The sequence below is a fragment of the Ranitomeya variabilis genome, chromosome 2 (genome assembly GCF_051348905.1).
Source record: "Ranitomeya variabilis isolate aRanVar5 chromosome 2, aRanVar5.hap1, whole genome shotgun sequence".
NCBI lineage: Eukaryota > Metazoa > Chordata > Amphibia > Anura > Dendrobatidae > Ranitomeya > Ranitomeya variabilis.
The window spans coordinates 306,433,246-306,456,300 of NC_135233.1; the positions used below are offsets into that span (position 1 = coordinate 306,433,246).

At 40.2% G+C, this 23,055-nt stretch overlaps 1 protein-coding gene across 2 annotated transcripts in view; it reads left to right on the plus strand.

Annotated features, from left to right (window-relative positions):
• The window catches only part of IL1RAPL2 (interleukin 1 receptor accessory protein like 2), a 1,069,016-nt gene that overhangs the window by 183,514 nt on the left and 862,447 nt on the right, over positions 1–23,055 (plus strand). Inside the window, exon 3 of one of the 2 annotated variants that reach the window (XM_077285204.1) lies at positions 15,742–15,933. The exons of the other annotated variant lie outside the window; for it this stretch is intronic. The gene's annotated coding sequence lies outside the window, so the exon portion shown is untranslated. The remainder of the gene's footprint in view (positions 1–15,741; positions 15,934–23,055) is intronic. 2 annotated transcript variants of the gene reach the window in all.

Genomic DNA, 23,055 nt, shown 5'->3' on the forward strand with positions numbered 1-23,055 from the left:
AACTGTGCGCTTAATCAAAAAAGTGTTTTCTTTTTTTGTTTAAAAAGTTATAACTTTATTAATACAAACATTACACATATACTTTAAAATAATGCCTCTGAACCGCAGAAAAATCACAATAATGACAGGTAAGCGCAAAAAATCACAATAATAGCAGGTAAGCACTAACTAACACTCCCGGTAGAAAAATTACAAAACATTTTAGTTATTGGTATTTACTAATAGAGCATGCTGAGCAGATATTTCAATTATTATATCAAATTGACTATCTAAAAGTATTTCCACAATTTTTAATTGTTAGTCTATACACTTGTTTGTCAAAAAAACGTACTGGTACCACAAAAGTAATCCATAGAAAGTGCAAAAAGCTGCATCTTTAATCTGAAAAATGCTGATATTTTAATATAAGCAGTCTTATGCGCTTAATCCGAAGGACAAAAAAATGCTCACTCAATGATACGCACTGTATGCATCACAATATGCAGATCTGATGTATCAAAAATTATACTGACTCAATTGCCCTCTCAGAGTGAATGGTAAGACCACAACTACAATTGTGCAGCTCAAACCCATACAAAAATACACAAATTTCATAAACAAATATATCAACACAGCAAAACTTGTGCACTCCAATGTTTACTGATAACATGGGTCGGCCCAAACACAATAAATAAGCTGTATAAACTAATAAATACATATTACCTAAATACGTGGTGCTCCCTGCTTACAGCCACATGGCACGCTAATCCTTGCCAGACCCCCTTTTTTTTCTAAGCTAAACAAGCCCAACTTTCCCTACGTCTCCTCATATGAGAGGCCTTCCATCCCTTGTAATAATCTAATTGCCCGAGTTGAGTTGACTCTCTAATTTCTGAATGTCCTTTTAAAATGTGAAGACCAAAACTAGATCCCATATTGTATATGTGGCTCACAAGTGATTTATAAAGGGGTAACAATATGTTGGGATCACACAGTTTTATTTCCCTAATATCCAGTGATGTAACTAGAGTCAATGGGCCCCGGTGCAGTGTTTGGACCGGGGCCCCCACCTGTAAGTTGATCAGATGTATGGGCCCTTGTAATGTTTTAGGTTGTATAAAGACATGCCTGTTTGCCCCCCATGTAATAATGTCTTCCGTCCTTGCTCCATCTTGTAATAATCTCCCCCCTACTGTAATAATGTCCCCATCCTGGACCGCTTCTAATAAAAATATTCCCATTCAGGCCCCTTCCAGTGATAATGCCCTCCATCCTGATTCCATCCAATAATAATGCTCCCCATCCTGGGCCCATGCTATTACAATGTCCCCCATCCTGGGCACCTTCCTGGTATAATGTCCCCCATTCTGAGCCCATTCGTTGTGTAATGCCCCCCATCCAGGGCCACTTTCTGGTATAATGCCCCCCATCCTGTATCCCTTTTGGTTTTCTCCAGCACATTTTAACAAGAAACAAATGATTAGTCTTACCTTCCCCTGCTCCCACATTGTGCGGCATCCTCCTCTATAGCAGCGCAGAAGCAGCTGACTTTGGTGTGCTGGCCTCTAATTGGTCTGCAGCATGTATTGCAGTGTAGGGAGCTGGCAGGTCTCTGCACCACAACACATTTCAACTGAATGTATGTCTGTGGATGCACATCTAGGTGAAATTCATGCTGGCCTTGGCAGGCCTTCCTTCTGTATGGGCCTGGCCACACTTGCACCCTCTGTGACCGTGATCGCTACGCCCCTGCTATAATCTTGTTTGCCTTTGCAGTTGCTGCTTACCATCTCAGTATTGGAAAAATCTGTTGTCATTGAATACACAATTTTAAAGATTTTACCCATGAATTGAGAGTGATCAGTCCAGGAGGAGAACAAAGCAGATATATCTGATAAGATACGTGACAAAGTTGCGTATTTCTATATGTACTATTGATTTAAGAAATACAAATGTAAATGATGGTTACTCTTTAATGCTGTTTCTCTACAACATTTTTGGAGCCGTACAAAGTAAAAAATGGCTAATATTCTGTCATTCTTTTAACCACTTAAATACCACCATGTTTGGTCTAACCGTAACAATTTTTTACTGTTTTCTTGATTCTGTACAGTCTGCCTCATCTGAGTACCATGCTCAGGACTGGGTTCTCCAAGTCTCTAAACCATGCAGCAGTTATTAAAATAGCAGCAGATATACTTAAGTTCCTCATTCATTCTTAATGGCTCATAGCGGTTGTGTGTCGTATGGCCTGCACAATCACTACATGTCTAATTAGTTTTTATATAAAACTTGCAGTTTATTGACATTATAGAAAGAAAAGTCTTGAGCTGCAGATGTCCATTCTTCCTTTCCAAATAATCGCTCCTCATTTCTGTTGAGAATTCTCTATTTACTCTTCTGACCCTCCTCTTGTTTTAATCTATGGAAAACACATTTTTGTTCACAAAAAAGCTTTTGTTTAATTGCAATCAGATCGCTCCAGGGAATTTGTATGTCTTGCGATAATCATCTTAAATGGGGAATTGAAAATACTGTGATAAGCCTTATTTTTCATCAGCCTCCAGAGGAAAGATTATTACTGGTTAGCCAATCCCTACTGTGCCCTCCAAAGTTGTGTATTTATACAAAATAAATTGATACGTATTTAAAGTAGCAAGTATTTAACTTTTCAGCTTTTTTTTGTCAATTGACTGGTGAAAATTGGAAGAAAATGAGAACTTGTATATAAGGAGAGAATGGTGTTCTTATTGTGAAATATTACACGTGCATTGGATCTCTTAGGGTAAAACAGTCTACGTCTTGTAAAGTGAGAATATCAGTCATTTGTTATGAAATGGGTCTGATATATACACTATATAGACAAACGTATAAGGACACCTACACATTACACCTACAGGAGCTTTTGTCACATCTCATTTTGAATCTGTAGGCTTTATTATGGAGTTTCACCCTCTCTCTTTACAGATATAATTACTTCCATTTTCCCGGGAAGGCTTTTTACATGAATTTGGAGTGTGAATCTTGGAATTTTTGCCCATTCATCCAAAAGCGCATTTGTGAAGTCAAACAGTGCTATCAGATGAGAGGGCCAGGCTCGTAATCACTGTTCAACGGGATTGAGGTCGGGGCTCTATGTAACGAAAAAGAAAAGTAAATTACATTTTCTTACAAAAGTAAAAACTTTATTGGAAAAATTTAAAACGATGATTCCATGTCACAATCAATTGGCTGTGTGTTTCGAACACACACCGATGTTATTTCTTAGCTCAGACAAAGAACGTCCAATCCGAGGAGGATTGGAGCTCGGCAGTTATTGAGTCAGCAGATCTTTCGCTAATTTTATGCATTATGCACCTCAGAACTCAGTGACCCTTCTCTGAAAATCTATGTAGTCTGCTACTTCATGGCTTATTTGATATTGGTTCCAAAAAAGCTTCTACTTTTCACTCCCAGTTGGTTTTAGAATTTTTAAGAGTGGTGAAATTTCAATAACGGACTTGTTACATTGGCGACATCCTAGTACAGGACCACGCTGGTATCAGGGAGCTCTTCGGAACAAACCAATCTTTCACAAATGTTTGCAATGACAGACTGCATGTGTGGTGGCCTGGATTTTATACACCTGTCTTAATGGGACTTAATCAATAACCTGTATATAGTAAGTCATTGATTATATTTTATATTGTGCGCATGCATATGTATGCAGTTTTTTTTAAAACTAGCTCTGGCATTTATGGTCGTTATGACTCTGACCTTGAAAACAAATCTTTACATGTCATCTTTCTTGATTCTAGTATTTAAAGTGGTGAAAATAAGTATTTGATACACTGCTGTTTTTGCAAGTTTTCTCACCTACAAAGAATGGAGAGGTCTGTAATTTTTATCATAGGTGCACTTCAACCGTGACAGACAGACTCTAAAAATATCAAGAAAATCACATTGTATGATTTTTAAATAATTTTCTATTTATTGCATGAAATAACTTGTATCTGATACAATAGAAAAACAGAAGTTAATATTTGATACAGAAACCTTTGTTTGCAATTAGAGGTCAAACGTTTCCTGTAGTTCTTGACCAAGTTTGCACACACTGCAGCAGGAATTTTGGCTCACTCCTCCATACAGATCTTCATCCAGATTTTTCAGGTTTGTGGGCTGAAATAGCAATAACATTCAATTTAATTATTTAAAATCTGCAATTTAATTATTTTTCCTACGATAAAATTTACAGTCCTCTCCATTTTTCGTAGGTGAAAAAAACTTGCAAAATCTGCATTTTGTTTCACCGCAATGGAAACTACACCGCAACACCTATTCTAGTGTTTTAAGAATTGCTTCATGTAAAAAGATCTTTAGACACAAGACAGATCACATTATAATCACTGTAAATCATAATTTGTGCTGGAAAATTAAAAAAAAGTTTAGGAATGCACTGTTGTTTTTAAGCAGAAATGGTGGTACGCTGTATTATTATTTTGGCCGTTAAAACATTGTTGTCTAAGTCAGATTTGCTTAAACAGAATTTTGACTGCACCATTTTTATAAAAGGAAAGATAAAATATCTCTTTTGCAACTAAGAATCTAAAATTAAAGTGTTACTGATGATAACCTTATACTTAGGAGCACTTTTGGGCACAGGAAGTAATTTCCCGAGTTGAAATTTTGATGTTCATTTCTTTCCTACTCTTTTCTATTTTTTTCCTGCCATTGAATATTTTTAAACATTTCATTATGTTGATTTTAATCAGAGTGTAAAATGTTTAATATTTGATCTGACAAATTCTTGACACAGTTTCAGATCAATTGCGTTTCCGTTCTCCGAAGAATCTTTTACCATTTAATCATAAGTAGGCTAATAGTAGGACAGATGAAGAGAGATTATTTTTTAATGTCTTATAGACTTCATACAAAAAAATGAAATTTGTATGAATACTAACATGAAGGTTTGTTCAGTGACATTCTGTTAAAGGAAAATGTCACCATTATAGAAGTAATGTGTAGATAAACCTCAAAAAAAAAAAAATTAACTTAATTTTATTTTAGTTTTAATAGCTGTTATTGGATTTTTATTATAAGGCGCGTCAGAGACGTTCGTATAGAACAAAATGGTAAAAGGCATAAAAGAGCAAGGTGAAAGTGCAGGTCACAAGTAAGGCATAATAGATGCTAAACAATAAAATAAATTGTTGTATTGGTAGGGAAAAAATCTTGCCATTTCAATTGTTTGTCATTTGCAAGTTTATTATCCTTTTTCATGGCCAATGTCCACATAATTCAAGAGGTTTATGTGAGTTCCATCAGAAACCATTGCAAAATAGAAAAGATGGTCCAATCTAGAAATAAGAATATTTTCAGCTTTTGACCTAATTTTTGGCCACTTTCCCCCGATGGGTATTTTGTGAATTGTTAATGTTGCAGTTTTTCTGCACCTATTAAGTAAATTAGGTTACTTGTGTTTTTATTCATTGCGTTTTTTATGTGTATTTTTACAAAAGTTTTTATCATTTGTGTTTTGACACTGGATTTTTTTTGTCTCTTCTTGGTGTGTCATGTTTAAAATAAAGCTGCTTTGTTTTCAATACTTCCTGGTATTTGGCTATGACAAAACTTCCTGTGCAGATTACAACAGTTTTTGGTGTATTTCCACAGTAGAAACACACTAAAAACACATATACAATTTGTACCTCTGCATTTTATCGACATCTAATGTAATCCTGTGGCGAATATCTGCACAAAAAACTCAGCGTACCCACAAGTGAAGTTGATTTGCTGGAGATTTTAACCCCTTCACGCCGCAGCCCTTTATCGTTTTTGTGTTTTTTTGCTCCCCTTCTTCCTAGAGCCATAACTTATTTTTATGTTTGCATCAATATGGCCATGTGAAGACTTGTTTTTGCAGAACGAGCTGTACTTTTGAACGACGCCATTGGTTTTACCATATCATGTACTCAAAAACGGTGAAGTGCGGTGAAACTGCAAAAAAAGTGCAATTCCACATCTATTTTTTTGGATTTTTTTTTACCATGTTCACCAAATGTTAAAACTAACCTGCCATTATGATTCTCCAGGTCATTATGAGTTTGCAGATACCAAACAAGTATAGGTTGTTTTTTATTTAAATGGTGAACAAAAATCCGCACTTCCAGTGCGATCACTTTAAATACGGCTGTCAGAGATAGTGATTCCAACTGTGGCTGTTAGGGGCACATGTCAGCTCTACAAGACAGCTGATATGTGCCGGGAAAGATGTGGGCTCAGTGCCGAAGCCCACATCAAAGGGAGGGACATGACATGCGCAGTACATGTACGGCTCATGTCGTGATGAGTTTAAACCTGCACCGCAGGTCAGTTTACGCTGAGTAATAAAAAAGCATAGTGGGCAGGAGATCTCTATAAATCCCATCCACTTTTATGGAATTGTTCAATGCTGTGTTTTTTGGGCAGCGAAAGTACGCAGCATGAAAAACTCATTGTGGGCACACAGCCTTAAAGGGGTTGTCCAGTCCAAACTGATAAGTCTATAGTCACTCTGTGTGACTGCAGACTTATGACTCCCCCTAGCATACTCACTATGGAGGGTATGTATGAGTTATACATACTCCCGGCCAGTGGGCACAGCCTTGCTCTCCAAACATTTGTATTGGGCGAGGCCGTGCCCCGTCTAGTGACGATACCAACCAGTTGGCATGGCCGACTAGAGGGCGCGCGCGGCCTCCCTCCATATAAGTCTTTGCTGCACCTCTATTTTAAATGGGGTACATGAGTTTAAATCCATCACTACAGGTTCCTCATATAAAATCAACTTTCATGTTAACTGTCAGTCCATGTTTGTGGTATACCTGATTGACTGTGGCTGCGGCCTGCAATATGTAGGTCGCACCATACAAACGATGCATGCCAGATTGAACAAGTATCGAGAGAATATCCAAAATAGCTTTCTCCTGCACAGTCTTTCTAAATATTTTTTAGCTGTGCATCAAAAAAATCCAAAAACTTTGAAACTAAAGATTATTGACCACATACCTGATACCATGGCTGATCACCTCAACAGTCTAATCCAGTGTTTCCCAAACTCCAGTCCTCAAGGACCCCACAGGTCATGTTCTCAGGATTTCCTTAGTATTGCACAGGTGGTGGAAATTTCATCAAGACCTCAGGAATTCTCTCACCAGTGCAACACTATGGAAATCCTGAAAACATGACCTGTGGGGACCGCTACGTCATCTGGGTAATTTCACAATGCATCACTGGGAACGGAAGCTGCCGGCCGCATTGCAAGGACCGGGACAGCTTCGGTGGACGCCGAAAGATGAATATATAACTATTTTTTATTTTAATTCTTTTTTTTTTAACAGGAATATGGTGCCCACACTGCTATATACAACGTGGGCTGTTATATACTGCATGGGCTGTGTTATATACTGCGTGGGCTGTGTTATATACTGCGTGGGCTGTGCTATATACTATGTGGAATGTGTTATATACTACTTGGCTGCTATATACTACGTGGCTGCTATATACTACATGGCTGTGCTATACACTATGTGGCTGTCTGTGTTATATACTATGTGGCTGTGCTATATACTATGTGGACTGTGCTATATACTATGTGGGCTGTGTTATATGCTATGTGGCTGCTATATATTACGTGGCTGCTATATACAACCCCTGGCAAAAATTATGGAATCACCGACCTTGGAGGATGTTCATTCAGTTGTTTTAATTTTGTAGAAAAAAAGCAGATCACAGACGTGGCACAAAACTAAAGTCATTTCAAATGGCAACTTTCTGGCTTTAAGAAACACTAAAAGAAATCAAGAACAAAAAATGTGGTAGTCTGTATTGGTTCCTTTTTTTAACCAAGCATAGGGAAAAATTATGGAATCACTAAATTTCTGAGGAAAAAATTATGGAATCATGAAAAGCAAACAAACAAAAAACACTCCAACAGATCACTAGTATTTTGTTGCACCACCTCTGGCTTTTATAACAGCTTGCAGTCTCTGAGGCATGGACTTAATGAGTGTCAAACAGTACTCTTCATCAATCTGGCTCCAACTTTCTCTGATTGCTGTTGCCAGATCAGCTTTGCAGGTTGGAGCCTTGTCATGGACCATTTTCTTCAACTTCCACCAAAGATTTTCAATTGGATTGAGATCTGGACTATTTGCAGGCCATGACACTGACCTTATGTGTCTTTTTTCAAGGAATGTTTTCACAGTTTTTGCTCTATGGCAGGATGCATTATCATCTTGAAAAATGATTTCATCATCCCCAAACATTCTTTCAATTGATGGGATAAGAAAAGTGTCCAAAATATCAACACAAACTTGTGCATTTATTGAATATGTAAATACAGCCATCTCCCCAGTGTCTTTACCTGACATGCAGACCGATATCATCAATGACTGTGGGAATTTCATGTTTTCTTCAGGCAGTTATCTTTATAAATCTCATTGGAACGGCACCAAACATAAGTTCCAGCATCATCACCTTGCCCAATGCAGATTTGCAATTCATCACTGAATATGACTTTCATCCTGTCATCCACAGTCCACAATTGCTTTTCCTTACCCCATTGTAACCTTGTTTTTTTCTGTGTAGGTGTTAATGATGGCTTTCATTTAGCTTTTCTGTATGTAAATCCCATTTCCTTTAGGCGGTTTCTTACAGACGTTGACTCCAGTTTCCACCCATTCGTTCCTCATTTGTTTTGTTGTGCATTTCCTGTTTTGAAGACATATTGCTTTAAGTTTCCGGTCTTGACGCTTTGATGTCTTCCTTGGTCTACCAGTATGTTTGCCTTTAACAACCTTGCCATGTTGTTTGTATTTGGTCCAGATTTTAGACCCAGCTGACTGTGAACAAACAACATCTTTTGCAACATTGCGTGATGATTTACCCTCTTTTAAGAGTTTGATAATCCTCTCCTTTGTTTCAATTGACATCTCTCGTGTTGGAGCCATGATTCATGTCAGTCCACTTGGTGCAACAGCTCTCCAAGTTGTGATCACTCCTTTTTAGATGCAGACTAACGAGCAGATCTAATTTGATGCAGGTGTTTTTTTTTGGTATGAAAAATTACAGGGTGATTCTATAATTTTTTCCACAGAATTGAGTGATTTCATATTTTTTTTCCCTATGCTTGGTTAAAAAAAGTAACCATTACGGACTACCACATTTTTTGTTCTTGATTTCTTTTAGTGTTTTTAGTGTTGACTTTAGTTTTGTGCCACGTCTGTGATCTGCTTTTTTTCTACAAAATTAAACAACTGAATGAACATCCTCCAAGGCTGGTGATTCAATAATTATTGCCAGGGCTTGCAATACGCGGCTGTGCTATACACTATGTGGCTGCCTGTGTTATATACTACGTGGGCTGTGCTATATACTATGTGGCTGTGTTATATACCACGTGGGCTGCTATATACTGCATGGGCTGTGTTATATACTACGTGGCTGCTATATACTACGTGGCTGTGCTATATACTACTTGGCTGTGCTATATACTACTTGGCTGTGCTATATACTACTTGGCTGTGCTATATACTACTTGGCTGTGCTATATACTACGTGGCTGTGTTACATGCTACATGGCTGTGTTATATACTACGTGGCCGTGTTATATACTACTTGGGTTGTGTTATATACATCGTGGCTGTGCTATATATTACGTGGCTGTGCTATATACTACGTGGCTGTACTATATCCTGCACCCCGAACCCCCGACATCCACCGCCCCAACCCCCAACATCCAGTGACCAATCAGTGACAGGTGCAGTCCGGCCACGAGTTGGCACGGGATTTGAACCACGCTTCGCTGATTGGCCAGCCGGGCGCGACCAATCAGCGATATTGGCACGGAATTTATCCCCCACTCACAGTGTGACGTACATACATACATACATATTCTACAATACCCGATGCGTTAGAATCGGGCCACCATCTAGTGTATATATATATACATATATATATATATATATATATATATATATATATATATATAATATCCCAATAAATGTATGCAAGTCCATCATTGTTTGGGGAGGGGCGTCGGGAAATTACACTCTAAGGAAATATGCTACCTACATTGCTGCTAACGGCGGCACAGTAAAGTAGGCAAAAGACAATTATCCCAAGCAGTAAATGTCATATTATAGATGTCTAATATCCAGTATACTCGTCACCAATCAATAAGATGAGCTCTGTATGTGAAAAATTGTTCAATACTTTAGTAACTGTAATGCTTTTGCAGCAAGTGGACTGTGAATACAGACACTTTATGGGGATTACAATGTGTGGATTTTCATGACAGAATCCTGTTGAATAAAGATCACATTTATTTAATCTGACCTACATCTCAGTCTGATTATCTGTTTCCATTAAAGGCTTACTCCGTTTGCAACTTAAGATCTCCCCCCAAAATGCATCCAGAATAAACACATACGTAGTCTCTCAAGCTGTCCTGTTGATGCGCATTTGCCCTGTCTTTTTCCTTTCTTTTTTAAACCTAAAGCTTTATTTACTTGTAGGGGTATGTGCTCATGTTGCTGGAACCCACCTGAAAAAAAAAACAAAAAAACGCTCAACAAAAGTAAAAAATAATGATCCTAAGCACAACAATGTCAAAACAACTTGCTATGCATATATTCAGTGTTTTGCAACTTTTTATATATGTATGTAACGTGGACATGAGACTAGAATCATTTTATAGACAATATTTTGGCTTCTCATTCGTTAATTTGACTGGCAGCTATTTAGCATAGGATTAGTTAAGCAGATTCTTATCATGTCTCTGCATTGTTAAGGTATGTGCACACGTCAGGATTTCTTGCAGAAATTTTCCTGACAAAAACCGGACATTTCTGCCAAAAAAACGCACGCGTTTTTGACGCGTTTTTGTGAGTTTTTTCCAAATGCATAGAATTTCGGGAAAAACGCGGAAAATCCGCAAAAATAATGAACATGCTGCTTTTTTTTTACCGCGATACGTTTTTTTCGTGGAAAAAACGCACCATGTGCACAAAACATGCAGAGTGCATTCTAAATGATAGGATGCATAATGTATGCATTTTTAATGAGTTTTTATGGCGAAAAAATGCGAAAAAAAATGAAAAAACTTGAACATGTGCACATACCCTTAATGTTTTGCTCCTAAAAATCTAAATTTTTATTTTTATTATTTTGTTTAGTATTTTGTAAATCCACCTTTGGGTTTCAACACTGCCTGAATCCTTCTGGGCATGCTCTCGATCAGATTCAGGCATGTCTTTACTGAAATCTGATCCCAGGTCTTTTCCACGTGTTCCCAAAGTTGGTGCTTACTCACTTGAGTATGTATACAGTTTTTTCTTCAACTCTACCCACAAGTGTTCGATTCGGTTGAGGTCTGTGGATTGTAGGGGCCTATCCAGCACCTCTACTTCATTGTCATTGAACCATTTCTTTGCCAATCTCAACGTATTCTTCTGGTCGTTGTCCTGGTGGAACACTTTGTCGTTCTGTTCATGTCCCTAGTACTCGACTGTGCAAAGTAACTTGTCTTGCAGGATACTCATACATATCTCAACACTGAGTCCACCATCAATCCTGGTCAAGTATCCAACGCCTTTGGCTTGGAAACAATCCTGTTTCATCAGGCTTCCTCCACCGAACTTGACAGTTCCTTCAATTTCTCGATCTGTTATCACATTTTTCCCTTGTTTCTTCCAGACCCGTTTGCACCCATCAGAGCCTAGTCTACTGACTTTCAACTCATTTCTCCAAATTACCCATTTTTAATCTGCTACTGTCCACTTTTCTCAATTTTTTGCAAACTCTTACTGACTCTTCTTATGACAATATTGAAGTCAAAGCTTCTTACTCTTTTTTCGGGCCACCATTCCAGACTTGTCTAATGTTTGTCTCACGGTGTTTGCATGGACGTATGTGATCTCTCTATTATGAAGCAATCGAGTCACCTCCACTGCCAAGTTTGTTGCACCAGAACTGATAAAGCTTGTAATGAGCAGACTTGTTGACTCTGATATTTTGCTTGAACATCCACCTTTTGACTTTTGAATGGATTGTCGTACTTCATTTCATATTCTTCCAACTGTCATGGGACTCACATGATGCAGTTTGGCAATTTTCTTGGCCAATAGACCACTGTGGAAGAGCTGGATGATGCTGTTTCTCTTTTCTTGGGAAATTTTCTTCATGGCTGATCCTTCATTCAAACAAGTGACTTTTCTCTTGGGAATCAGCCTAATCACAAACTGAGCTATTAGGGAATGTGAGAACAGGTTATAATTTGTGGTATTCAGGAAGAAAACTATTTTTCCACCACCAGGGGAAAACCGTAACAATGCAGTTACATGACAAGAATCTACATAACTGATCATATTCAAAATAGTTGCAATTCAAATCAATGTATGAGATAGCCAAGATGATTGTCTATAAAAGTCTCACGTTCAAAGCAAAGGTAGTAGTGAGATAATGGAGACCGAAAGTCAAAAGTTCAAAACATTGTATTTGCTACCCTTTTGGTCGTCAGTAGGGTTGAGCGACTTTTGCTTTTTTAGGATTGAGTCGGGTTTCGTGAAACCCGACTGTCTCAAAAGTCGGATCGTGTGAAATCGGACGATTATTGTGAAAAGTCGGGGGGCAGACCGAAACACGAAACCCAATGCAATTTTTTTTTTTTATTTATTCTCTCTCTCTCTCTCGTCCCTGCAAAATTTGTGTTTCACTGTGGGAATCGCTATATCCCAAACGTTAACATGGCGGTTTTACCCCTTGTGACGCCGCACAAAGCGAGCCGGAACCCATGTCATCACGCTGCACACACTCCTTTATTGGCTGAAAAAATGGCAGGGAAAGCGTCATACGAAACGCGACTTTGGCGCGAAGATCGCCGACCGTGTGGCCGATCCCACGCTGGGGTCGGGTCGGGTTTCACGAAACCCGACTTTGCCAAAAGTCTGCGACTTTTGAAAATGACCGATCCGTTTTGCTCAACCCTACTCGTCAGTGTATATGTACCTATATATATAATGTGTATACAGTCATGGCCGAAAGTGTTTTGCACCCTTGAAATTGTTTCAGAAAATGAAATATTTCTCATTGAAATTTATTGCAATTACACATATTTTGTTTTACACATGTTTATTTCCTTTTGTGTATTGGAACAACACAAAAATACAGCGAAAATAAGGCAAATTGGACATGATTTCATAACTCTCTAACTAGGCTGAGAGTATGAGACAGCATTTATTTTGAGGTTTGTGTTGAGTCAGTGCTCACACAAAGAACTTCATCAGATAGCTTCAACTAAACTGCAGAGGCACATATGAAGTTTTATTCTCAGACTAAATTCTTGTATTATGCACATTAGTAACAGCGGAAATTGCAACAGGTGATGTAGTAAGTAAAAAGACAATTCTAAACCAGAGTCATACAGAGATGAACCTAGCAAGATGGCTCACAACACTAATTGGGAAAGAAGAGAGGGGGTGACTTGTATTAGAGCTGTTCTACAGAGAAAGAGACAGGACAAACATCTAAAAGAAGTAAACCCAATTGCATAGCAGTGTAACAACAACAATACAATGACAATGCAATAACTCCCAAGTGATGTGACCTGATACATAGAAATATAAATGTTTTATTATTTTTTCAATTTGTTTTTATTGCTGTGTACTGATAAGGTATATTATGTTTTATGGTGATTATATGGTCGTAGTCACACTTTTTGTTGGGTTATTTGTCTTGCATGTCAGCATGAGACCCTGTAAAGGATTTCTTCTTACCTATATTGGTGTAATTAGTTAGATTGTTGTCAAGAGGTCAGAAGGGTTAAACTCAAGGTCTCACGGGTTGAATGTGGCCCTCCACCTAATTTTATGTGGTTTGCGAAATTAGGACACAGCAGGAACAGTTCTCCACTTTCCACATACAGAGAGCCAGTTGGTGTAATGTGGAAGTGTTTATCGGTGCTTAAAATATAAGATGGCACCACCTCCTTTATGGAGTACTGGCTTTGTTCTATGTCAACACAGCCCGTGCTTAGTAGAGGAGTAGAGCTAGCACAAGGAGCTTATGCTATCTTGGAATCCAAGTGGGTAGTGACATCACTTACTAGTGGGGGCGGGTGCCATCTTTGAAACTGAGTGAATGCAGTTAGCCAGCACAAAAAGTGAATGCAGCCAGGACAAAAAAGTGAACTCAGTGCAGCCAGTGAATGCAGTCAGCCAGCGCAGCCAGTGAACACAGTCAGCCAGCGCAGCCAGTGAATGCAGTCAGCGCAGCCAGTGATCTCAGTCAGCCAGTGAACGCATACAGTCAGCCAGCGCAGCCAGTGAACGCAGTCAGCAAGCACTTCTGATCTTTAAATCAGAGTAAATGTAGAAAGTACTTAGAATAGGGGGCAGTCCATCTTGGACAGCTGCCTTAGCCCTACAACCCAGAGACAGGTCTTAGCCCTACTACCCAGACACAGATCTCTTAGCCCTACTACGTAGGAACAGCTCTTAGCCCTACTACCCAGGGACAGCTCTTTAGCCCTGCTACCCAGAAATAGGTCTCATACCCCTACTAGCTAGGAACAGTTCTTTTAACCCTACTAACCAGGGACCCATCTCTTAGCCCTACTACCCAGGAACAGCTCTTTTAGCCCTACTACCCAGGAATAGGTCTTTTATACCCCTACCACCCAGGAAAAGCTCTCTTATACCCCCACTACCCAGGGACAGCTCTCTTAGCCCTACTACACAATGAGCGCTCTCTTATAGCTCCAGACCAGTCAATGCATTGCAGATCATGCTCGTACCATGTTGCACGGACATCTGCATGAGCCTTTACAATTACAAGCGGCCCTTTGAAGGCGACCATAATGTGGATGTGGCCCTTGGTAAAAATGAGTTTGACTCCTGAGTTAGAAGGTAAACAGAACCATAAACCAAATAAAGGATGTCTTGCTGCTTATAACTGCTGCAATCAGTTGTAAACCTGATGCTTTTGATTAATTCCCCTGCGGGGTATATGAAGTGTCACCACTGTGCCTATAAGTCATCGAGCTGCCAATGTAATGCATGAAAATGCTAAGTCCTCCAGTGTGAGACATACTTTTGATGCTCTCTTCTCAAACAAATAAATTAAGACCTTTCTTATAACTTTGGCGATCTTGTATGGTATTTTAGGCAACCTCCTCAAATATTGTCATTGCTTTAATCAAAGGTCAATAGGTATTAAAGGGGTTTATCATGTAATATAAATTATATTTTAATATCCCATACTTCATAAAAAAATAGTAATACCGTCACTGATACCTCTTAGCTACTATTCAGTTGCTCACCCAGTCCCCAGTGGTCTTTGTCATGGTCCCAATGTCAGACTGGCCCACTGGAGGATCGGATTCTCCAGTGGGCCCAGGCACTGGCACATGCTGGCACAGAAGACGTGTGTCAGTGATCTGTGACATTAAAATCCATCATGGCGGAACAGCACTCTGTTCCTTACAACTAGTGAGCTCCAAATAATAAGTAAACTCAAACCATAGAAATAGGATGAAGGTTCGAGTTGCAAAGATATCCATATTAAAATTCCATTAAAACATGATTGTAAGCAAAAAATGAGATATAGGGGACACTGAGCAAAAAACAGTAGTGAGTAGGGAAGAGTAATTCATGTAAGAGTTTAATCAGCAATGTTTTCAATGGTGCCGTGACATTATATTTTCTCCATTCTCTATTTTCTAATATTTCTTCATTCCCTTAATAGATTCCATGTTCAAAGTGATTGACAAAGACTGTAGAATAATACTCAGCATGTGCCACAATGGCCCATGAAAAATCAGGCAGGGTACCTCACTCCGACTTGCATTTCACCCCCAGCTTCTTCCGGGGGCGCATCAGGGTGATGGGATACTAAGGAAGCCATTTCCACTTGGAACAACTGAAACCTCTCATCAAGGTATTTATGCACAAAGCTTTTTACTTGGACCTCATGCTTTACTAATCATTGGCTTATTAAGTGGGTTCCTCTTTGCGTGACCTGATATTTCTATGGATTGGGGAGTTACACACTGACCTATAAATATACCTTTACCCTGTACTAGCAGCATAATTAGACATCCCTATCTCTGAGAAATACTGTCGGTGTGTTATCCTCCAATCCCTACTATATCCCATTTACTCTTTAAATCCACATGCAAATGATTTAAAAGTACTCTGCCTTATTTTTCATGGGCCACTATGGTACAGATTGCGTGTTATTCTATAGTCTTTGTCAATCATTGTCAATGGAGAAACATACAATGTCACGGTACCATTGAAAACGTTTCTGATTTAAATTCTTATGTGAATTCCTCCTCCTTACTCACTAGTGTTTTTGGCCCAAACAGAGTCCCCTATATGACATTTTTTGCTTACAATCATGTTTTTAAATTTTTGTATTATTAAATTGCAATTTTAACATGGATCTCTTCGCAATTCGACCCTTCATTCTATTTCTGTGGTTTGACTTTATATTCTTTATATTCCCTGAAGTTCCATTAGCAATTTGAATGGACATTGGTGGTAAACTAGTGATCTCCAGTCTGCAGAAGACTATCGGGTCCGCACTGGCTTGTGTACTGCTCTCCCAAGTTGTCTAATGGTGAGAGGACTGGCGAGCAGTATGCCACTTCTCTTCCCAGTCGTAAACAAGCTGGGAGAGCAGTCTTCTGCAGACTGGAGCTCACTAGTTATAAGGAACAGAGCACTGTTCCATCATGATGGATTTTTCAGTGGTAAAGAAGTCTGGAGACCTGTGCTGCTGTTGATAAGGCTAAAACTAATTGGCCACAGCTCAGTCAATCAGTGTTAGTCTTGTTTGTGTATTCTTCTCCCCGGCTGTACAGCACAGTTCAAGTAATGAGCTGTGCTGTAATTCATAAAGTGCATGCTCTATGCCATTCCCCCCAACCCTTGCAGGTACAGGGTAGGATCAGAGGGAGATAGACAACTCCCTGGTACATCAATGACTGAGTGTCCTCTTCAAACCTAACACAGTGAATAAGTGTAAATGGGGGCCTTTAGTCAGGGTTGATACGGGGAGAAAGGTCTACTTCCCTTAAGGATGAATGAGGGCCCCATTCCTTCATTTCTCCTTTCACCCCTGACTGCACTCCATCCCACTGTATCACATCGTAAAATACTGCACCCCTCCCTATGAATCATCCCTGATGGACTACGCCTTCTCATCTTGTACCACCCCTTAACAGACTCCGTCTCCTTCCCCTGCATAACCACTGACTGACTGTGCACCCTGCATCATCACTGACTGAGCCCCCTCTCCCTGTATCACCCGACTGAGCCCCCTCCATATGTATCACTCCTGACTAAGCCCCCCTCCCTGTATCACCCCTGACTGACTGAGCCCCCCTCTCCCTGTATCACATCGGACTGACTGAGCATCTTCTCCCTGTATCACCTCTGAATGACTAATCCCCTTCTCCACTTCTCCATGTATCACCCCTGATTGACTGATCCCCCTCTCTGTCATAAAATCTCATCCACTATGCTGGTGCTATAAAACATTAGCTTAGTGATTAATACACATCAGAGGACATTTTTCAGTGAGTTTGCACCAAAATGTGGGCGCTATAAAATTAAGAAGTGTACAACTAGCATGTTTTACCACACAATTGATGGTTTTGTATTTATTTCTATGTAGCTACATAGTGGATCCCAAGGTACTCTAGTCCGACACTGTATGGCCTCATCCTGATCATGCCAGAAATGGCAGCGAATGGCTCACCACTGCATTTCTAGCTACTTTCTGTAAAACCCTTAGGTTCACATTGCGTTAGGCCAATCCGTTTAGCGCTAGCGGATTGCGCTAACGCAATGTTTATTTAGGGGCCACGTTAGGGGTCGCGGTAACGTCCCCGCTCTTGCAGATCCCCGATCTGTGAGAGCGGGGAACGGACCTCGGGCGCGCTGCGGACACTGCAAGCAGCGTCCGAGGCGCGCCACAGAAGAACGGCACATCGCTAGCGCGAGCCGAAAAAGGCGCGCGCTAGTGATGCGCTACAGGGAAACTTCACATTGCTGTCAATGGGTGCGCTAACGGACCCGTTGCATGGCGTTAATTGCGACATTTTCGCCGTGCAACGCTGTCCGTTAGCGTGCACACAATGTGAACCTAGCCTTAATTAGGAGGAATAAAGATTTCATCATGTAAGTATGTTTTGTGCAAATAGGCTGCTCATAGAGTCTTTTATTATGCCCTGGGAAATTATTGAAGATAACTTATAAGCTCCAATACTTTTAAGGCTAAAGTAGGTCAAACCTGTTGATATTGGTGGGATTGGCCAGCAGTCTAATGTGCATGAAGGACCTCCTGACTCTCCTCTGACAGATGATGCTGAGGGAGATACGGATCCGGGATGTTGAATTTCAGCAGCCGATCCTTTTGATCTTTTGGGGGATAATCTGCTGCCAGGGGAGTCTGAGTGTACAGCTATTCATTACACTGATACATCCATCAGTTTAGCAAGCGCATGTTGCAGACATGAGTAAGGAAAGAGCGTATGCACACACTGACACTGCTGCTGGTCTCTAGGAGTGTCAGTGCACACACATGATTAATTTAAGCCAGCTCTTCCTCTGGGCAAGCAAGCGCTGTCCAACAAGCTAATGAGCAGTCCACCCCCATGCTGAAGTGCGGAATGGTGTATGGCGCCCTTGTTCACACTTGGGGGTGCATGGAGGAACTCTGATTTATATATTAAATAAAACGTTTTGGGTTTTTTTTCTCAGATCGAAAAAGCAGAAAAATCTGAAGTACAGGGATGATTTTTAGAGAGACTAAGTCCCCTTATATGACTGTACCAACAGTTCAATTGAAGTTTTGAGGGAGTGACTCCATTTAAAGTGAATCTTTCACCACATTTGACCTATCTAAATTATTAATATGGGCATACAGGGTATAGACAGCTGAAAACAGTCCTCCCTTTGTGTGTCATATCAAATGTATTGTTTATATCTTTATGTAAATGACCTCTTCCAGGTTCTGGGGAGGATGGTGCCTGGAAGATAACTTGTCCTCCAGAGTTTGTTTTACATGAAGGGAGAGTTACCAGTGTGAGACAAGTAACTAACACAGAACAGGAGAAATTAAATTTGTCTTCTTGCAAACACATTTTTTTTATTCTCTCTCATCTCTGCTGTATTATAACAAAGTTACAATTCTGCAATGGAAGCTGAGAGGAACCTGCTGATGTTTCAGGTATAATCACACACAGCTCTGCAGTGAGACCAGGAGAGTAGACAGTGGCCATTACACATCACACTGGTAACTCTGCTTCATGTAAAACAAGCCCTGGGAGCAGAGTTATCTTCTATACAACATCCTCCCCAGAATCTGGAAGAGGTCATTTGTATACAGTGATAAAAGATGATAAACAAGACATCTGATATGAGACATACAGGGAGGACTGTTTTCAGCAGTCTATAACCTGTATGCCCATATTAATAGTTTACATAGGTAAAATGTGCTGACAGATTTCCTGTAACTATAAAGGTATATATACTGCTTTTGTCAACATAATACACGGAATCATTTAGATTCGACTTAGCAGGTAGAACCAAGTATGTCTGAAAATGTTATCAATACAAATCCACTTACAGTCCTATCTATTGTTTCTATGGTGATGAGCACTCTGTAGGCCTTGTTAAATTCACATTTGGATTCCTATCTATAAAATGCTGTTTATAAAACAGAAATTTGGAACCTGTCATTTTGGCACATAACCTTGTTTCAGTTTTTATGTAGCTCTACTTTAGAATAGTTTAAAATAATAACTTTTAGATAGTTTTGCATTCCGAGTTTTGCATTATTTGTGGACTTTTGTCTCTATTGATATATCTTTTTTTGCAATTTATGACTTTCCCATTAGAATATCATAGAACACTTACAGTAACCGTCTTCCTTTTTGAACACAAGTTCGTCTTTGTTCAGATCTGTTTGTATTCTTCTATCCAGAGGTATAAGTTTGGAACATGTAGATTGTGAGCCCTCAAGGGCAGGGTCTTCTCTCCTCCTGTACCAGTTGTGACTTTTATTAAGATTATTGTACTTGTTTTTATTATGTATACCCCTTTTCACATGTAAAGCGCCATGGAGTAAATGGCGCTATAGTAATTAATAATAACATATCTCATATTATTCTTTTGATGGAAAACTTTGACATATGCAGTTTTATAGGCTTTAGTCATTTTATCCGATGCTAAACAATATAAACTGCTCAAAAAATAAAGGGAACACTAAAATACCACATCCTACATATAACTGAATGAAATTTTCTAGTTGCAAATCTTTAAAATCTTCTATTCTTTCCATACTGGAATGCGCTGAGAGCAATAAAACATAAAAAGAATCAATGTAAATCTCCGAGCACTAAAAAATACTCAGAGGTTACCTGAGCGTGCTCGGGAAATCTCGAGTAACGAGTATATTCGCTCATCACTACTTACCGGGGGTGGTGGCTGCAGTGAAGCTGGATCCCAGGGTCGCTGCTGGAGGAGGCAGGAGTGGGGAGATGCTGCAGCTAGGATGAGGGAGTGTTCCGATGTGTGACGCGCCACTGCGGGGGAGCCTGGTGCTGCAGGGGTGCCCGGCGGTATTGCTGTGGGTGCTGCTAGGGGTGCTGCGGGGGTGTCTGGTGCTGTGGGGGGCTCTGCCAACAGGGTTGCTGCTGGAGGAGGCAGGAGTGGGGTGATGCTGCAGCTGGGATGAGGGGGTGTTCTGATGTGCTGTGTGCCACTGCGGGGGTGTCTGGTGCTGCGGGAAGGCCCAATGGTACTGCTCTGGGTGCTGCTATGGGTGCCCGGTGGTTCTCCAGGGGTGTCTGGTGCTGCGGGGGGCTCTGCCGACAGGGTTGCTGCTGGAGGAGGCAGGAGTGGGGTGATGCTGCAGCTGGGATGCGGGGGTGTCCAGCGCTGCGGGGGTGCCCAGTGGTGTTGCTGTGGGTGCTGCTATGGGTGCCAGGCACTGTGGGGGTGCCCGGTGGTGCTGTGGGGGTGTCTGTTGCTGCTGCGGGTGTCTCCGGAGCTGCGGGTGGCACTGACAACATTTTGTGAAAGGCCTGAGCCCCCGCAGTTCAATGGTTTCCTGTGTGGTGGACTTCGGGAAAATGCAGGATTTTAATCCATGACGGCATAGTGTGTTACTGAAGGTAATGTTTGAGAATATGGTCCCAGCTCTCTTCAGGTCATTGACAAGGTCCTCCCATGTAGTTTTAGGTTGATTCGTCACCATTCTCAGAATCATCCTTACCCCATGAGGCAAGATCTTGCATGGAGTCCAAGAGAGAAAGATTGACAGTCATCTTGTGTTTTTTTCCATTTTCTAATAATTGTGCCAACAGTTATTGCCTTCCCACCAAGCTGCCTGCCTATTGTCCTGTAGCCCATCCCAGCCTTGTGCAGATCTATAATTTTGTTCTTGGTGTCCTTAGACAGCTCTTTGGTCTTGGCCATGGTGGAGAGGTTGGAGTGCTATTAAGTGTGTGGACAGGTGTCTTTATACAAGTAACACGTTCCAACAGGTGCAATTAATACAGGTAATGAGTGCAGCGTAGGAGGCTTCTTAAAGAAAACTAACAGGTCTGTGAGAGTTAAAATTCTTGCTGGTTGGTAGGTGACCAAATACTTATTTAGTGCAGTAAAATGCAAATTGAATATTTAAAAATCATATAATGTGATTTTCTGTTTTTTATTTTTAAATTTGGTCTCTCACAGTTGAAGCATACTTAAAATAAAAATGACAGACATCTATTCTTTGTAGGTGGGAAAACGTGCACAATCGGCAGTGCATCAAATACTTATTTTCCCCACTATATGCCAGCATGGGGAATATATGTATACCAGGATGCAGAACATACATACTAGGATGAGGTATATATACTGTATTTCAGGATGGGGCCCATGATGGGGAATATATACCAGGATGGTGAACATACATTGCATGATGGGGAATATACATCTATATGGGTGATATATATGTACCAGGATGTGGCTTAGGATAAGGGACATATATACAAGGATGAGGGCCACATGTACATGCCAGGATGGGGCCAGGATGATGGACATATCTAACAGGATGGAGGGAATATTCGGTATTCAGTATATACCGCAATGAGGGCCATACAGTCGTGTAAAAAAGTGTTTGCTCCCTTCCTGATTTCACTAGGCAACAAAATTTCAAAAGTTGTCTGGTTCAGAAAACAAATTAGCCATTTCTTAATGATTTTGATGTGCTGAATTCAAATATGACAAAGAAATCTGTTAATTGGCTCAAGTTTCCATGAAATCGAAGAGTTTGCATTTTACTGTTACGTAAATTAATAAATAATTATAACATGTAATAATCTAATAATAATAATAATATTAATAATCTTTATTTATATAGCGCCAACATATTCCGCAGCGCTTTACAGTTTAACAGTTTCAGACACAACAGTCATAGGTAACAATGTTAACTATACAATAATAAAGCAAAATAAGACGACCCTGCTCGTGAGAGCTTACAGTCTACAATGAGGTGGGGGAGATACAAAGTACACATGTGTATTTACAATGGTGTATTTACAATGATGGTCCAGCCATCTTCAGGGGGTGGGGGATAGATGGAGATCGTGAATGGGCTACACACACACACATAAAATGACTTTGATTATTTTGATTAGTTAATGTGGTAGGCCGCTCTGAACAAATGTGTTTTGAGCGAGCGCCTAAAACTATGCAAGTTGTGGATGGACCTAATATCTTGGGGTAGAGCATTCCTGAGGATTGGCGCAGCACGGGAGAAGTCTTGGAGTCGGGAGTGGGAGGTACGGATTAGTGCAGAGGTTAGTCGAAAGTCATTTGCAGAGCGCAGCTGTCGGCTAGGCCGATAGACCGAAATGAGGGAGGAGATGTAGTTATTACTTCTACAAATATAAAACTTCGCATGTTTTGTCGAACAAATTTTATTATGTATTCAGAGGAAACTCAAGTGTATTTAAATCTACTATATAATTCACATGTCTAAGCAATTTGAACAATTTTA